Source organism: Aedes aegypti, chromosome 1 (assembly GCF_002204515.2).
Source record: "Aedes aegypti strain LVP_AGWG chromosome 1, AaegL5.0 Primary Assembly, whole genome shotgun sequence".
Taxonomy (NCBI): domain Eukaryota; kingdom Metazoa; phylum Arthropoda; class Insecta; order Diptera; family Culicidae; genus Aedes; species Aedes aegypti.
Window position 1 is genome coordinate 23,353,886 of NC_035107.1, and position 17,728 is coordinate 23,371,613.

At 37.6% G+C, this 17,728-nt stretch overlaps 1 protein-coding gene across 5 annotated transcripts in view; it reads right to left on the reverse strand.

Annotated features, from left to right (window-relative positions):
- The window catches only part of LOC5574747 (high mobility group protein DSP1), a 161,418-nt gene that overhangs the window by 113,084 nt on the left and 30,606 nt on the right, over positions 1 to 17,728 (reverse strand). The gene's annotated exons all lie outside the window — the stretch shown is intronic.

Here is a 17,728-nt window from a genome sequence, read left to right on the forward strand (position 1 = left end):
AAGAAAGAAAAATATTTGTTCAAAAACAAAATTGAAATATGAACACCACCAACAAGTCCAAATACCGATGATTACGCATCTGTTAAGCAACACCTTTCAGTCAATAAAAGGCTTATTTTATTAAAGCCCATTCACAAATTTCGTAACGCTGAAGGGAGCAAAAAAGTTTGTGGGTGGTTGTCCTCAAAATGTTACAGCCCTATCACAATATGTAGAATTTCCATACAAAAAAAAAAAGTACGAGGGGGTGGGTAGGTGTTAAAAATGGCAATTGTTGGCGAAATGAAATTTGTGAATGAACCCTTGAATTGCGAAGGTGCCCACTGAGCTGATAAACAGGCACTGTCTCAGAAAGAATGAGAAGAATATAGTTGCCATCAAGTTATTTCGAAAGAATAAATATATTATGAACATTTTACCGACGAATTTGACGTGCCATTAATTACCAGCCTTCATTAGAGACGCATTTTTGCACGCAAAACAAGATACTGTACTGTATCTCATACTATTCGGGGTAATGGCTCATTCGGGGTAGTGGAGTTCGGGGTAATGACCCATTCGGGGTAATGGCTTTCGGGGTAGTGACCCATTCGGGGTAGTGGCGTTCGGGGTAATGGCGTTCGGGGTAATGGGATGGAGCCATCAAAACATTGACAAGTCATTCAAATCGGTGTTGCCGTTTTGCCATTGCATTGTGTTTGACCCTTCATTGTCTCGTATTTCCGCAGTTTACTCACACAAAGCAATGATTTCTTGTTAGTCTGGTAGAATTATAGTAATCCTACCTAAACAACCACAATCGGATTTCACGAGTTTTTGACGGACTTTATGACCGAATCATTTTTGACAGCTTGAGTATGATTGAATGATTTTGCACGAAAAACTCAAGCATGAGATTTTCGAAACAGATCTCTAATGAATTTTCTCTCACGGGAGAGCTCATTGATTGAGATTTGAGTGTGAGTCTGTCAACACTGATTACCGATAGAATCTCTGGAAGAAAGCCGGGAAAATCATTGACAATTATTCCACAACAATCCACGTGGAAATGACTAAATGTTGGGCTGCTGGAAGATTTCCTGGATGAACTTCTTGACGAATTCTACTAAGCATTCCTCGAGAATTCGCTGGAGGAATTATGTACGAAGGATTCTACCCCATTACCCCGAATGCCATTTCCCCGATTGCCATCACCCCGAATTCCATTACCCCCAATGTACCATTACCCCGAATTCCATCACCCCGAATGCAATTTCCCCGAATTTACAATTATCATGACATGATGATATTGATGACATTTCCCCGCGATATTGGAATTCGGGGTAATGTCATTCGGGGTGATGGGACGTTCGGGGTTTTGGAATTCGGGGTAATGGCGTTCAGGTTAATGGCATTCGGGTAATGGGATTCGGGGTAATGGGGTAGAATCGTACGAAGTACCAGAAGCCTTGGTAGAGGAATCTCTAGAGAGATCCCCAAAAGTGTCACTAGATGTAGTTTTGGAGGAATCTCAGGGGTAATCAATCAACATATCACTGAAGATCTTCTACGAATCCGTGGTGAATAACTTCCTGCAAAACCTGTGGACCTCAGGTATGAGATTGAGTTTAGGAACTTTTGGGATTTTCAACAGGATTCTTTACGTGGAATTTTTCACTAATTGTTGCCTCAGAAAATGACAGAATGTCATGTGACACTTTCAAACTACTGAATCTCCGTACATCAACCAGGTCCACTAAGAATCCTTTTTCCCACCATAAATCGACGCGCCGTCCGTTAAGAAATCCATCTTTCTTCGTTAAGTTTCCATCATTCCGCCGCAGGGCAGCTAATTGCCACGGTAGGCGAAAGTGAATGTTCAACCTAAATTCCTGACGACGACCGCTACCTCGGAGGGGCCGAGGGGGGGTGGTAAGGATTGTGGTGCGACCACACATTCACGACGCGTTTCGCGTTCAAGTCTTGTGAAATGGACGTTTACCAAGATCCCTTTCGGGTTTACCGCGGCAGCAGCAGCTGCCGCTGGACTAACCGACTACACTGAGCCAAAAGCTGCGTTCGAATTTCGCAAGAGAACGCTTGTGAATTTGTTTTTTGGTTGGTCTTCTCTCTTTCATAAGAATCTTATGAAAGAGAGAAAACCAATAAAGAAACACAAAACGACCGATATTCCCATGTAATTCTTGTGATTACCATTAGAATTCTTATAAATGACTTAATTTTCTCAAATCTAAAGAGCAATTTCCTAAATGCATAAAGAACTCCAGAATTAATATCTATTATTCTTCATATATATGGCATAATATATGTATGCCTTCATTCCATTAGAAATTCGTATGTAATTTATACGTGCTTTTTTATAGCAAGGCAAGCAATTTTCACAAGTGTTACTAATCATTGATTTACACACGCTTCTAAATCTCAAACGTGAATGCTTATGACATCAACATCCTGGAAATTCAATATTTTTCGTATGAAATTGTTGGCAAAATCGAACTCCAGTAGATGAAAGGTAATAATCAATGGATATGATTACCAAGAATAGTTATGAATCTTATCTGTCATAAGTCATAAGCAGTGCTGGGAATGGTAATAGTAGTAGGCTTGAATTTTCGCGAAAATCACGTGGCTCTTCTAGTACAGTAGTTGTGCAGTACATTTTTAATTCCTATTTATCAGTGTTCAAGTCAATCAATGTGATTGCTTGCTCATTCAGAGACGATTTACTATAAGTATACGTTGATAATCGATTTTATTCTAAAAACATCCAAAAATGTGGAAAAACCAAGGATTAGTTCAAGTGCTTGGATCATTTCGATTTTCAACCAGGTTTTGTTGGCTAACATGATTTTCGTTAGCGTATATTGGTCCGAGACTTGGCCCTTTTTGTTTACTTCGAATGAACATGAGAGAGTCATTGGCCTTTTACCATGCTAGGGCTAATGACATTTTGAAATATTTTCCGATTGTAGGCCCTTTGTTCATTGGCTGTTTTGAGCAAAATCCGATTTTTGTACAATTTGATCATTGGACCTTTAGAATTGTAACGCAAGATGTATAACATTCTCGAATTAAAAAAAACAAAATACGTCTTATGTCTTTATTCCACAACAAAATCGTCTATCCCTAACACGCTTAGTTTCCTCAGTGTACGCATCGATTTGGATTGGAAGGATGAAGGCGGGCTCGCGGCACCAAAACTTGCTGAAAGAGCAGTTCGATAAAACACGTTTTTCTGGTACCATGGGGCCCACGGAAGAGGGGGGACGGGGGCAGCGAACCACAAGCTGAAATTCAATTCCAAAGTTGGGCTCTCGGGGCGTAGCAACCCCCCCAAAAGGGTGGTGGAAGGGGTGGGCAAGGGTTCACGGAAAAGATAAATGCTGGAGATACGAAAAATTGCCATTAAAAATTGCATGCTGTGGCATCGTGGTTTATGGCCGGCATGGGGCACAAGAACCACGAGGGGGATTGCGAAGGGGGTTTGGGGCATGCGCGGGGCGGAATACCAGCTGATTAGTCACTGCCAGCAGTGACACACGACACCGAAATCCGCTCGCTCGTTTTGGACCGATGATTGGATCCATTTGTTGTGCTTGATTGAGTTTTGTTGGTTTAACGAAGCCGTTCGAGTGTTGGAAGAAGGCCCTTTCGTTAAGTTTAATTTGCGAGTTGTACAAACGCCAAAACAGGTTGGGACACCGCAGTTTGACCTTTTCCAGGTCTGGCGCAGTTCCACGCTTGCATAGGTGCACGGGAAGAAGAAGAACCCACCCAACCAGGGGGAAAACGTGTTCAGTTTGCAGCGAAAGCATGCAAGCCTGTACCTTCGGTGCAGTTACTGTACCTAACACAGACCGACACACACGACAGACAACGCTGCTCGCTGCATTCAAGAGATAAACGAAGTGCATACTGAAAAACAGCTGCCTGCTGGCTGTCCGTTGCAGCGGTGTAGTGGTGCATTGTCTTTGTGCTCCCTGCATGATGCGATAACTACAGTTAAATCTCGTCGAATCGAGCCTTCGTCAAGTCGGTTCGGTCCGGTTAACGAAGACATCGAAGTATCCCGATAAGTCTACTTCGATTAACTCATAGAATCGATCGAGGTAATCGATTAAGTCGACAAAACTCCCGGAAATGTCGACTCACAGGGAGTTCACTGTACGTGTGTGCGCCTCGTCGCCAGAAGAGAGAGAAGCGATCGAAACTATCAAATGCACACCACCACCAGAGAGGGGACCCGGGTCGTGTCGACGAGACCGTATTATATACAAAAGCAAAGCAGCAGTAGGTAAAAGCGGTCTCTGGCTTGGCTGGTTGCCTGCCTGCCTGCCTGCCTGCTATGTGAGTGAAAAAGACGCCATTTTAACTTTGGGCCCCGTCAGCCAGGCAGCAGAATACAAAGCAGAAAACGTTTGCGGCGTCAGCGCCAGGCCACATGCTTGCTGCGGCGGACAAGAGACGGAGCATTTTTGTTTTTGATTTTTTCGTCCGAAGCCGCCTGGATTCGACGACTGCTGCGAGAGGTGTGAAGCTATAGAGGAGTTTCGTCAAGTTTGGAGAAAAGTACTTTTTGATTGCCAACAAGCAAGCTGATTTTCGTTTTTTTTTTTTTTTTGTTGCTTTCTCGCATTCGAATCCGAAGGAAACAGGTTTTGTTTTTCTTCTATTTCGGTGAGGGGGAGGAAAGACGCGTGATGTTTTTACCGGTGGGCAATTTTATTTGATTTTTATCGCACCGCTTACCGGAGAGCCGAGTGCCGCTTCGTTGTGTTGCTGCTTTTGCTACATTCGGTCGTCGTTTTTACGAGTCCGATTGTAGAATTTTATTGCACCGGTCGATGACTTTTCCGAACTAGAATCGTTGGAACACCTGTTCTCGATTGCCATTTGTTGGCGACTTGACGAAGCTTTCTGTTTTGAAATTCAATAGGCGATCACTTGACGAAACTCGCCGAGTGTCAATCTGAAACTCATTCGACCGTCACACGTGTTTCCAGTCAATCGCGAATCTCATCCGTTGCTTTCAATTTCCAATAAACAATCAAAGCCGGCTTCGACAAAAGCAAAAACCCATACCCAAACCCCCGGATTCATGTGAGCATTTTTATGAATGAATGACTGGACTGTGAACAAACCGTCAATATAAATATAATGTGTGGCGCACGCCACCTCGCCTGCTTCGATGATGGGCTACTATAACTCTGACGACTGATAATCAAAGCATATAGGCTACGCGATGATGGTTTTTACCGGCGACAACAACTCCAGCGACGCTAATGGGTCCCAATACTAGAGTGGTAAAAGCCGGTCCCATCGCCATTGCAGGCCGTTGGACATTTACTATATTGACTGACTGTGGAGTGCAGGATTGCTAATGAGCGCAATACAACTCCCCAGTCCCCCCCCCCTCATATGTTTATCTTCGATTCAAATGGTATGATAAGGAAACGTGTCTCTCGTGAGAAAGAGTCATCACCCGATTGTTTACATTTTGCACCGACACGACACCTATCACTGATGGCGGATCTGCGCGCGGCACAGGTGTTTGATTGGATGCGGTTAGGTGAGATTTTTATGGCCGGTTGAATTATTGTCAGTGCAATACAGTAATGGGATGGACAAAACCCCCTAAATTTTTCAAAGGAAACCATTGCGCTTCTTGAGATTCTCAACCGAGTTTATCAGAATCGAGTCTTCTTTCACTTAAAGAGGTAGATTTTCGTTCAATAAATAAATGCAAATGAACCAAAAATAATGTTAATCAAAGTCAAAAATAGGAACAGACTTTTTATCTCAATAAAAAGAGCCTATTCAAAGTATAAGCAACAGAGAATTTGAGGTTGAAAAGAAGATAATCATGACATACTCTATTGCCGGCCACGACTAGTATTCTCAGTTACACGCAGAGGCTTTTGCGCGAAAATTTCAGTATTTTTTATCCAATTTGTATAAGGCTCTCTCAGCCTTCTCTTTCCAGCAACAAGAACAAATGAGATTTGTTTTGGTGTATTCATACGAAATCGGTTTCCGTATGAAAACAATTCATCTCCGTGCTTGTGCCGAAAAAGAGAAAGATGATTAAACGTCAAATTGCCTTATTGAAAAAAGTTTGTTTATATGAATGCAAATTATACCACTTGACTAATAAAACACAGTCACATTTGTAGAACGTTAAGCTAAGAAGCAGGCTCTGTTTCATAAAGAACGTAACGCCAAATTAGTTTTAAACAACTTTTTGGCAACTTTTAAACATAATAATGAATAAGGACATTTTTGAAAAAGATAAGCTTCTTAGTCAATTCTGGACAATTTTAATGGAAGTTATGCCATGATTTTTTTATTCGATTTATTCAAATAAAACTCAAATAATTCAAAAATATCTTAATGATGAGACTGGTAATCGAAAGTGTGGTTTTTGAAATAATATTTACAACTCTATACTATATAACTCTATGATTTTTCTCGATGCCTACAAATTTCCATACATCGTGCTCTTCATAAGTCAATGTTCCTTTAGTCGATTTTACGTGTACTGTAATTTTCTCTCCATGACTCGATATGTATCTATTTAAAAATCCTTTTTGAAAAATGAAACTACTTCTTGTTTTGGAGCTAATAGACTTGCAAATGAAAGTTGGAAAATATAAAAATGAAAATATTAGGTCAGTAAAAAAGACATGATTTTTGGAAAACGTCTCTATTTTTAAGATTCATTTTTGCCAAAAAATATTGTCCACATTATTATCAACAAAAATATATGTTGGCTAATAGATGAAATAGTTCTTCTGGTTTTGAGATTTCTTTGTGTCGATATGTACGAAAACTCGATAATTCTATAAGTCGATGATACCTCGAACATCGAGTTATGGAGAGATGGCTGTAAGTCCAGGAAGAATATGAAAGTAGCATTCAAAAACCATACGTGTGCATTTTACATAAAGAATGTTGATACATTCATTTCATTATTGCGTTGTAAAGGATAAGAGGAACATTCTCGCCGAGTGTCTTAGCTGGACTTCATGAAAAGCTAATCAATTGCAGCTATCAGAGGAAGCTTCGTTCAATTCATCATAGGAGATTCGAATCTTATTTAAATACAATGTATTAAAGGGTTTCACAAAAAAAAAACCATTCAATATTTAAAATTGAAATCGTATAAGGTTTTGAAAAAAAAATGTGTTGGTTCAGACCGGGATGTCTATGAAAAATTTCGAACATTATCCTGTAAAGATTCAGTAGAAAATCCTGATCTATTCCGGAAAAAAAATCCTGTTCGAGGAGAGAATTCTGACCGGATTCCAGAAGAGATCCTGTTCCGATTTCGGAAGAAATGTTGTAAAATTTAGAAAGGATTTCCTGAAAATCCGACAGATATTAATTCAAGATTACGAAGGAAATCGTATCCGAGAGGAAGTTTTATCCAGCCAGATATTGAAAACAAAAACCTGTCGGTAATCGGAAGGAATCTTGTCGGAATTGTGGTATTCTATTTGGATTACGAAGGAAATCTTATCTAGGTTACTGGGAAAATACTATCCAAGTTAGGAAGGAAACTTTGCCAGATATTCAAAAGAAACAAACCTGCGAGAATCGAAGGACATCTTGTCGAGATTTCATAGGAAATCCTGTCTACATTGAGAATGCAATCCTGTCTGAATTTAAAATGCAATCTTGTTCGGATTTGGATGACTATCTTGTCCGGATTTCGAAGAAAATCCTATCGGATTTCGAATCGATATAACATTTTCGAGATTTGGAAGGAAATACTTTCTTAATAATCGTGATTTCAGAGGTAGATCAAAGTAAATCCTGTCGAGATTTCAAAAGTATCCATGTCAGAATTTGGAGGGAAATCGTGTACAGGAAATTTTGTCTGAATATCCTGTCGGGATTTCCAAGGAAGTTCTGACGAGATTTTCTAGAGGTAATAATCATGTAAAGGGAATGCCATCAGTAGATCGATGGAAATCCATTCGACATTTCGATGGAAACTCTTTAGAGATTTCAAAGGAACGGAAATCCTGTCAGGATTTCGAAGTAAATCCTCTCGGGATTTCGAAGAAAAACCTGTCGGGATTTCAAAGGAATTTAATTTGAAGAAAATCCTGTCGTGATTTCAAAGGAAATCCTTCCGAGATTTTAAAAGAAATCCTGTCGGAATATCAAAGAAAATTCTGTAGGGATTTTCGAGGAAGACCTATAGGAATTTCGATGGAAATCCTATCAGGATTTCTAAGGAAATCTTGTCGGAATTTTTCAAAATTATTCTTGCCGAGGTTTCAAACGAAATCCTGTAGGAAATTTGAATGTAATCCTGACGGGATTACTTAGGAAATGTTGTCGAAAAATGCTGCTAGAACTTCTAGGGGAATCCACTAAGAATTTCGAAGGAAATCCTGTCGGAATATCAAAGATTTCCTGTCGGGATTTAAAGGAACACTTATAAGAATTTAGATGGGAATCCTGTCGGCATTTTTAAGAAAATCTTGTCGGAATGTCGAAGGAATTGTTGTCCGAATTTAAAAGGATTCTGTCCGAGTTTCAAAAGAATTCTTGTCGGGGTTTCAAGCAAAATTTCGTAGAAATTTGGAATGTAATCCCGTTGGGATTATTTAGGAAATCTTGCCAAAACTTCTAGGGGAATCCATTCGGCATTTCTAAGGAAATTATTTAGGAAATCCTGTTGGGATTCGAAGGAGCCTAACTCAGTTTTGACCATAAAATAGGTATTTTTCTTCAGGATGTGCCAGTAATTATCTTATTCAAGTAGCATCTATTCAGGGTCCCGAGGTCATTTGAGACCCCCTTCAATCCTACACAACCCGTCCGGTCCAGTCCAGCCAACATCGCTAAGGCAATCTAAGCCAGCTGCATCGGGAATTATAATTCCTTTCCTCAATTCAGTTTTCCTCTGGCTTCAAATTACGTTGGCATCACGTCGTCCTCGTCTTCCTCCTGATTGACCTCCCACTCCCCCCATATATTCATAGTTGGATGGTTTTCGGAGGGATACATAGGGTTCACCACCCAGCCGATTCTTCCTCTTCATAACCCCCTTCAAAGCCACCATCCAGCAACGACTTGTAATCGTCGTCGTCGAGGATGGCGAAGAACCGTCATTGCACCGAAATCCAACATCACAATAAAAGTTGTGTTCAGAATAATGATAATGAAAGCCGATTTCCACACAACATTTGGCATACTGTAACTTTGCTTATCTATGAGCAATAAGCATAAATTTTAACAGAGAATTCGAAATTTCATTATCACAAAGTATATTTTTTTTAACTGTTGAAAAGTTAAGTTAATAATAGTAGTTTTAATAATTAAAATAGAGCATTAAGATATTAAAAATGTTTCTTCAGTCATCGTTTAACAATTTTCACCCAAGCTACAAATTCAAAAACAAATAAGTTTATAATAAAATTGTTGGTGAACAAAAAAAAAACCACTATTTTTTAACCAATTCCACTTAGTGTTTATCTTTTTAACAAATACAGTCAACTCTCCATAACTCGATATTGATGAGGCCATTGAGTTAGGGAGGTATCGAGTTATAGAACATAACACCAGTGTAAATGCGATCCAAGGGACCATCAAGGTAGCCATGAAAATCAACTTTTACTATGATTCTCGATATCGAGATACGAAATATCGAGTAAGAGAGAGGTGTCAATCAAATTATGTGATAATGAAAGTATATTTGTAGCATGTTCGAGTATATTTGTTATCTGTCAAAATTCATGCCTGTTGCTCTTAGAGAAGCAAAGTTACAGTATGTCAAAGATGAGCATTTTGTATGAAAATCAGCGTTCACTACTATCATTCTGAACACAATTGTAGTTGGTCGGTTTGGACTGAAACTACGAAAGCTTCACTCTCACACGCAGTCGTCTCAACTATCGGTCAAAATGCTGTGCTCCACCGGATTGGGGGGCACTTTTCTGGTTTTTCACTTCAATCCGTTGGAGCACAAAAGGGGGACCGCGGGATGGGGACAAGCCGCGGCCAGAGTGCAACTCTGCGCAGCAGAGAAACACGACGACGACGAGGGAGAGATATATAGCATGTAGAAGGCAATATATTTTATTTTATATATAGGGGGCGCTGGTTCTGCTGGTTCTCTCTATCTCTCTGCTCTGACGTCGACACAGCTCGTCGATTCCTTTGGGCTCCGTAGAGTATAGTGGGGCCAAAGTTCGAGAGGGATAAAAGTTTCTTTTTTGATATTTTTAACGCAATTCGAAACAAAAGTTCTCAATGTCATGGTGGTTCGAATGCTACTCTAGTAAGACACATTCACTCCAAATATTATGAAAATCTATTAAGATTTGAAAAAGTCATAAAAACTTGTTGATTTATTGGATAATACAAGAATAAAAATAATTTCTTATTCGATCATTTAAGTAAGGGCGTTTCTAGGCCTATCATAAGGATGCTTTGAAGTGTATTAGTTTTTACATAAAGGTTTGGAAGCCACTTTTGGCCTATAGTGGCACAAAATTTCGAATGAGCGGGGCAAAACCTCAAGTCAAAAATCTACAATCTATATTTAAATATTTAAAGCGAAATATGCCTGATTGTGTAAAAAATGTCAAAACTTGTTTACGTTTTACTTCAGTTTTGCGTAGAACTGTTAGTTTAGGGTATATTACAATTAATCATGTTTTAAGCAAATTTCTGATAAGAAATTATCGTGTATTTTTCTATAAACATCAGTTTTTGGCTGGTATGCCTCGACTAGTGGATTACATAAAAATTGTAGCAGAATTATATCAAGATTTGTCCGAAAAAACAAATTTTGTTTCATTTTTGTTAGATGCACATAAAACAAAATCAGTTCTAATAACAGTATGTTCAAACTTTGTTTCAATTTAAAACATATTTATAACACAATTTGTTATAAAAAAATGAAATCAATTGCTTATAACAAATTTTGATATAATTCTGTTATGGAAAATAACAAAATAAGTTAAATTTTTGTTCGATTTGAAACATAATGAGTTTTGTTATACATTCTTTTTCTGTTATTGATAAATCATTGTGTTGTTAATCTATCACTCTTCTATCTAAATATATAAAAATAAAATGATGCTGGTATGTCACGAGCTAGCTTAAAAACGGGTTAATAAACGTAAATGATACTTTTACTGTTGCATTCGTGAAGAGTTCCGACGTGTTGGTGCGAAGGGCAAGTTTAGGAATAGTCTCCGGAATAGTTAGAAAAACGAGAGAAAACTAATCTGTTACTTCAGAGGTTCCCAACCTTTTTGTAACTACGACCCCCTTTGAAGTTCTGCAAACATTCCACGGATCACTGAAAATGGTTGATGTTGAAATCGATAGATATTATTGGCAGCCATACCCAAAAAACGTAGATAATGCAATAATTCTGCTAAGAATCCACTAAGATTCTAGTCAATAGTTTTACAATTATTTTTCGATAAATCTGATAAGAAACTTTAAGAAAGTATTTTGTCAAAATCCTGAGAAAAAATCGTAAGACAACATTGATTAGTTTTATAAAAGTGTATTCAGTCACAATATGTTCAAGAGTAACTTTTTGAATTATTACAGTAATGTCCCGAATTTGTAAGCCCCATGCTGCATTTAGGGTGGACAAAATCGGAATAAAATTTCGACTGGTTTCAAGTTTTATTTTAACTAAAGGACTTTGTTTTATGATTTTGTCAATATAAACATTATTTTTTTACTTCCATTTTCTTTGTACCGTAATCCATTGTAACATTAATAAGTTTCGTGGATAATTATTAATTTCAAATTTCAAAAATTCGATCTTTAGATGATTGTATAGACGTGGCCAAGTTCATAATTGACTTTATGTACCCAATATTTCCAGTATAGATGTGTTTAGTCCAATTAAAATAAACATAAATTTTAGCCTGACAAAATCGGGAGAAAGGGATGTTAAAATCGGGGGTAGAAAAAATCGGGTCGAAAAGGGTGCTAAAATCGGGGGTCGACAAAATCGGGTCATTACTGTATTCAGCAAAAATGTTAGTTGAGCAAAAGTTCGTGGAGGAAGGCAAGTATCTAAAACGATTTATTGAAAGATTTGAGAAAATCCTTCATCGGGAAGAAGACTTTCACAAAAAATGTTATTTACATTTTGTTAGGTATCCACGAGGCTTCTATAAATAGTTTTTTAAAACTTGCATATGTGCTTCTGAAGTGCCAACTAGGAAAAGAGCACCAATTTTCGACCTAGCATTAAATTTCGACCCATTCATTCGATTTAGGCCTACCTTGTATGGAAATCCGAAAATTGCCACAGAATTCATGTAGGTCGAAATTTAGTGCTTTTCCCCTATAGGTCGTGGAAAAAAAATTCGTTGAAAATTGCCGGAAACTCTTCGAAAACTTTGTCAGATAGGGTAACCAATATATTTTGGACCTCTATATATCCTGGACCCCCTGGGCCATTTTCCTGCAAATTTCCCAGTTTAAATCGAAAGACCGACTCAATCCGCATGCCATTTGGAAAGATAGGACTATTCCGCACTTGCATCAACCGTTTGTACATGGGAAATGAGTTTATTTAAACTGAACTTAATTTAATTTAATCGGTTCATCAATGCAACCGTTACAACACGTTACATACAGAAATTGAAGCCGTCAGAAATTTTTCAAATGTAAACAAAAACATTTTTCTTATTTCTGAACTGAAAGCGTAGAATTTCTTCGGTTTTCCATTGTCAATCGATTGATTAGACTATGGGCAAGCATATTATACAACCAGTGCAGTATCGTGGACTTTGTCGCCAAACGATAAAAAATGCCGGTGGTCCAAAATATATACTTTGAGGGTCCAAAATGTATTGGTGTGTCCAAAATAATGAAAAACAGTGCAACACAATTCTATTAATTTCGACGTTTTTTGGATCCTACATGGCTGTATGGGCACTTTTATCTCGTAGAGGAAGCTTTTCTCTACATTTTGACTTGTTATTTGACTTGGTTACGCTGTGCCGAATAATCAATTGGAATAAAAAACTAAAATCACTTCCTTAGGGGGTCCAAAATACGACCGTTACCCTATCTGTCAGGAATCTATGCTATGATTCCTGACGGATATCTGACCAAGTTTCTGCCAATAAATTCTACTATAGATATCTTAAGAAATCTCTTCAAAAATCTTACTGATAGATTCGAGTGGATTTCGCGAATAGTTTGAATGAAACACACGTATTTCTTCAATCCCGCCAATAATTTACCAGGGCCCCAAGGAGTTTGGAAGATCCTCAAGTCAAATCGAAAATATGCAAGGAATTTTTTGTTCATTCTGATTGGACGAGCTTAGATTGTTTTACAAGCAAGACTGAAAAATAAAGTTTAGAAGGGTAGATTGCCAATTATTGCACACTTGTCAATAGCAGTTTGTTTCTCATTAAAAAGTTCAAAATAAAAAAATAAAAGTTGGTAAATATTAAAGCGTTCAATAATTGGCACACCGTCAGCAACTGTAGCATAATTTATTGGCTATGGACGCGGCTAAACACCGCGAGATATGCAATCCCCATTGTTACTTAAAAACTGAGAGGACAAAATACAGTTTTGCATTCCAACATTGTTTTTTTTAATAAAATTATTAATCAATTGAATTATCAAGCAAACTCGTCGTTATTTGTTAAACTATTTGTCAAAATTTGAACCTTGATACTTTTGATCATGTTTGACGTCCTTTAGTCCACAAAAACTTTGTGGGTTGTTCCCATCTGAAAATTTCGGAAGGTACACGGAATATAGATTTCACCCAAAAATTGAGTTTAAACAAAAATCTGACAAATCTGGCAAAATCTGAAAAACCAGAAACAAATTTTTTTTTGGACTCAACCCGATGAAAAACGTTGAAAAAACGAGTAAACTTGGTTTCTGTTTCTAGCCTAGACTTAATCGTTTGGTACTAAAGTTGGGACAGGGCTTTAGAGCCCAATTGGCATGTTTAGGGGTACCCAGTTTTTTGAATATTCTGATGCTACGTTAAAAATTGAACCAGAACGCAAAATTTCAAAACAAGTTTGAAGTTGGTATGGAAATCGTTTTTGAATCACCCCTCGGCAAATTTTACTACTGAAATTGAAATGTCATTGAGTCTACAGATTGAAATCTTCAATACTCATTCATAATGTCAAAATTAAGATATTGGAGCGGATAAAAGTGTGTTATACTTAGAAAAATAAGCTCCTTCGACCAAGCTACGAAAACCAGTTACTTTTTCATCATTAAACAACTTGTCTAAATTTCGATAAAATCGATTTTTTCTAATATGCGTATAGACTCAATACAAAATTATTCATTTCTGCTAAATGGTAAAATACAATCTTTTCCTAAATCATAAAAAAAAAACTTTTGAACATCTAAAGTATAATGAACTTCGGGTCAGTAATGTTGGATCCGTTGAATCTGTTGCATGCTCCTTTGTGGGTGAGCGACGGAATCCGGATCAATTGTGTCCGGTTCGCGTCAGTAGTGTTTGATACGTTGAACCTGTTGTATGCTCCTGTCGAGCGAGCAACGAAATCAGTTTCGGGTCCGGTTTGCGTAGTAACCGCACTATCAGTGTCGGTCATCTGTGTATATGCTCACGTATTCTACCAAAACGAATCCTTTCCCATATCCAAACTCCCAGTGTTTTCTTGTGGAAGTGCAGAGGACTCCTCGGCTTCCATAAAGTAAGTAACACGTCAACATTTCCCTTCCATTCCCAAATTGACCTGCATTCGGACGCAGCCGGCGCCGGTATTGTTTATTATAATACTAGTGGGCCCGGCAAACTTCGTCTTGCCATCAAGTAGGCTGTTGAAAAATGCTTTGAATCGTCCCATACAAAATGACAGTTTCGTTCACGCTCGTTTTTCCAACTTTCCCGGTGAATATCCTGGGTTTTTTATACACACAAACACGTCGGAACACTTGACGAACAAAACGGAAAAATAATCATTCAAATCGGTTGACCCGTTTGGAAGCCATTTCGTGACATACAAACACCACTCCATTTTTATTTATATAGATTGAGAGCACCAGTACTTACACATTGAGGATGCTACTGATCCCGAGTAGTGTCTGTTGGTTCCCTGTGTAAGTACAGCTGTTCTTGCAATAACGGAGTAGCAACTGCGGGCGGTCAATCATGCTCATGTTCATGCTCTAAAGCAGCGGTTTTCATATCGTGCTCCGCGGAGCACTTGGTGCTCCGCGACATTTTTGAAAATTAGTACCTATGCTTTGAAATATATCAATGTTTTGCTTTAAAGTAGACTGTTAATTTAATCAAATCAAGCCATATCTAAAAGGTTCAAGAGTGTCAATCTGAAAAAAACGATCGGGCTGAAATTTGATCGCAATAACTCGTTGGTTGCAACCAGTACTGTTAAATGTCAAAATTTAGAAACAAATAAAATACATATAGTGCTCTCCAATGCAGAATATAACATCAGAAAATCGTTAAATTATGCATTTTTAACATCCATTATCTCAAAAACTAGATGTGCTGATATATTTAAAAACGGCGATGAACTTAGCAACCCTCTAGTAAATTACGGTATATTGGTATTTGAGATGAACTATGTTCCGCAGTGTTTAAAAAAAGACACCTGCACGTTAATGCTTCCAGTGGACGATTTACCCTATGAGGGAAGCACCACACTAGACAACGGACCAGTGCACAATGGTCCAGATAGCAAGTTTAGGCGGACATGAACTTTTCGACGTCATTTTGTGGTTTTAGAGTATAGGTTGCTTCCCAGAAGTGTCTCAAAATTAGTTGTACTACAATTCGTACGAAAGGGATTTTTTCTCTGCACTAATCGCAATAGTGTCCTATACGCCAACTTTTTTATGTTAATAGATAGCAAGTGGTTCAGTAAAGTTGTAGCATATTTTAATACAAAAAACTTTTTAGAACAAACTTTTTCTCTATCTCTTATACTTTCTGAGATAATTGACTTTTTATAAGAAAAAAATTAAGAAAATCATTTTTTCACTCAAAAGTCATTTATTTACAAATTTTAGCAGCCTACTATGTTCTACAAAATTTTTGGTACTGCTATATTCTACAACTTTGGTGAATATACCACAGTTGTTTTTCTTCTCGTTTTCTTATTGTCTTCTTCATCTTCTTCCTAACGTAACGTCCCAAAGAATATTTTAATTTAAAAGTCATAAATGGTAATATGTTGCAAGAGTTGAGAGGCATTCAATTTATTTATCTTGAGTCTTTGATTTATGTATAGCAGTAATTATAACAGTGGTTAAAGTCGTATTGAAATCAGTCATAGTAACCACGTCAAAAAATACAATTGCGATTGCTACTCACATCAGATCCAGTGATCTCACTGACAAATCGTCGAATCGCACAGAAGCATTCGGAATTGCACGAAGAAGCGCAAGAATTATTGAAAAAGTTTTGAAAATTATGCTTTTTAACAAATATAGTACACTCTACAAAATCAAACAGGTGTTGATTATTTCATGCTGAATCTCGGCGGCCATGACTTTTGTGTGTTTTATAAAAAAGATGACTAATTAATGTGTTTTAATTGCAAATCACCCGTCATTGAAAATAGTCTTAAAAATATAAAAAAACATAATATATTCACCAAATTTCACTCAAATACTCTTTAAGGGGTGTAGAGCCACGGTGTGACAGGTAGGTTCATTTTCAAATGCATCTTTCCGAGTTATTTGGCCTGTAATACGGTATGATTTTAAATTAATATCTCCTAAAATAAGAAAACCTGAAGAAACACAACTGTGGTATATTCACCAAAGTTGTAGAATATAATAGTACCAAAAACTCGTAAACCGGGGGCAAATTGATCACTTTTTTACAACTTTTTGCTGTGTTGTCCTTCTTAATTCAAATTTTGTCAAATAAATTTTGACAAAACCAGTACTCCATTGATCTTTATCAGTTTATGTTATTGACTTTTAATGAAATAAGATTTAACATATCATAAAAATTTTAATATTAAAAAATGAGTATGACACATTGGGGCGAAATTGATCACCATATAACAAAGCCGGTTTAAGAATAAAAATATTTCCCTATCTACTAAATTTGGGTCTCCTGAATCTGAATATGATATCAAAATTCTCACAACACGAATATTTGATCAATTTATTGCAAAACCAAACTTTGAAAATCTTCCTAATACGCCTAAATGTATGCAATTTCCCTGGAAATAAGCACATTATTTGAGAATAAATAGTTTTATGAACAAAACACAATACCTGCTATGCTGTATGATATCAAAAATGAGTTCAGTGGTTCATACTTAAGTTTACACAACATTTTAAACGCTCAAAGTTGACATCTAGGCATAGCACCGGTGGATTGTTTAGCACCGACATTACATACTGTAATGCGTACACCTTCAAAAAGTGTGAATATTTCTATGCAAAACTGACACTAATAAAAATGAAATAGTTCAAAATCATCATTGGGCATCCATAAACTTGAAAACATGGAATGTCTGTGGTGCCAACGTAACCTTTGGCATCCTTGGGAGGAAATGTTTCTTGTTACCGGCCTGATCAAATTCGCCCCAGTGATCAATTTGCCCCCGGATTACGGTACAACTAATTTCGAGACACTTCTGGGAAGCAACCTATACTCTAAAACCACAAAATGACGTCGAAAAGTTCATGTCCGCCTAAACTTGCTATCTGGACCACTGTGCAGTGGCATAGTCGAAATACG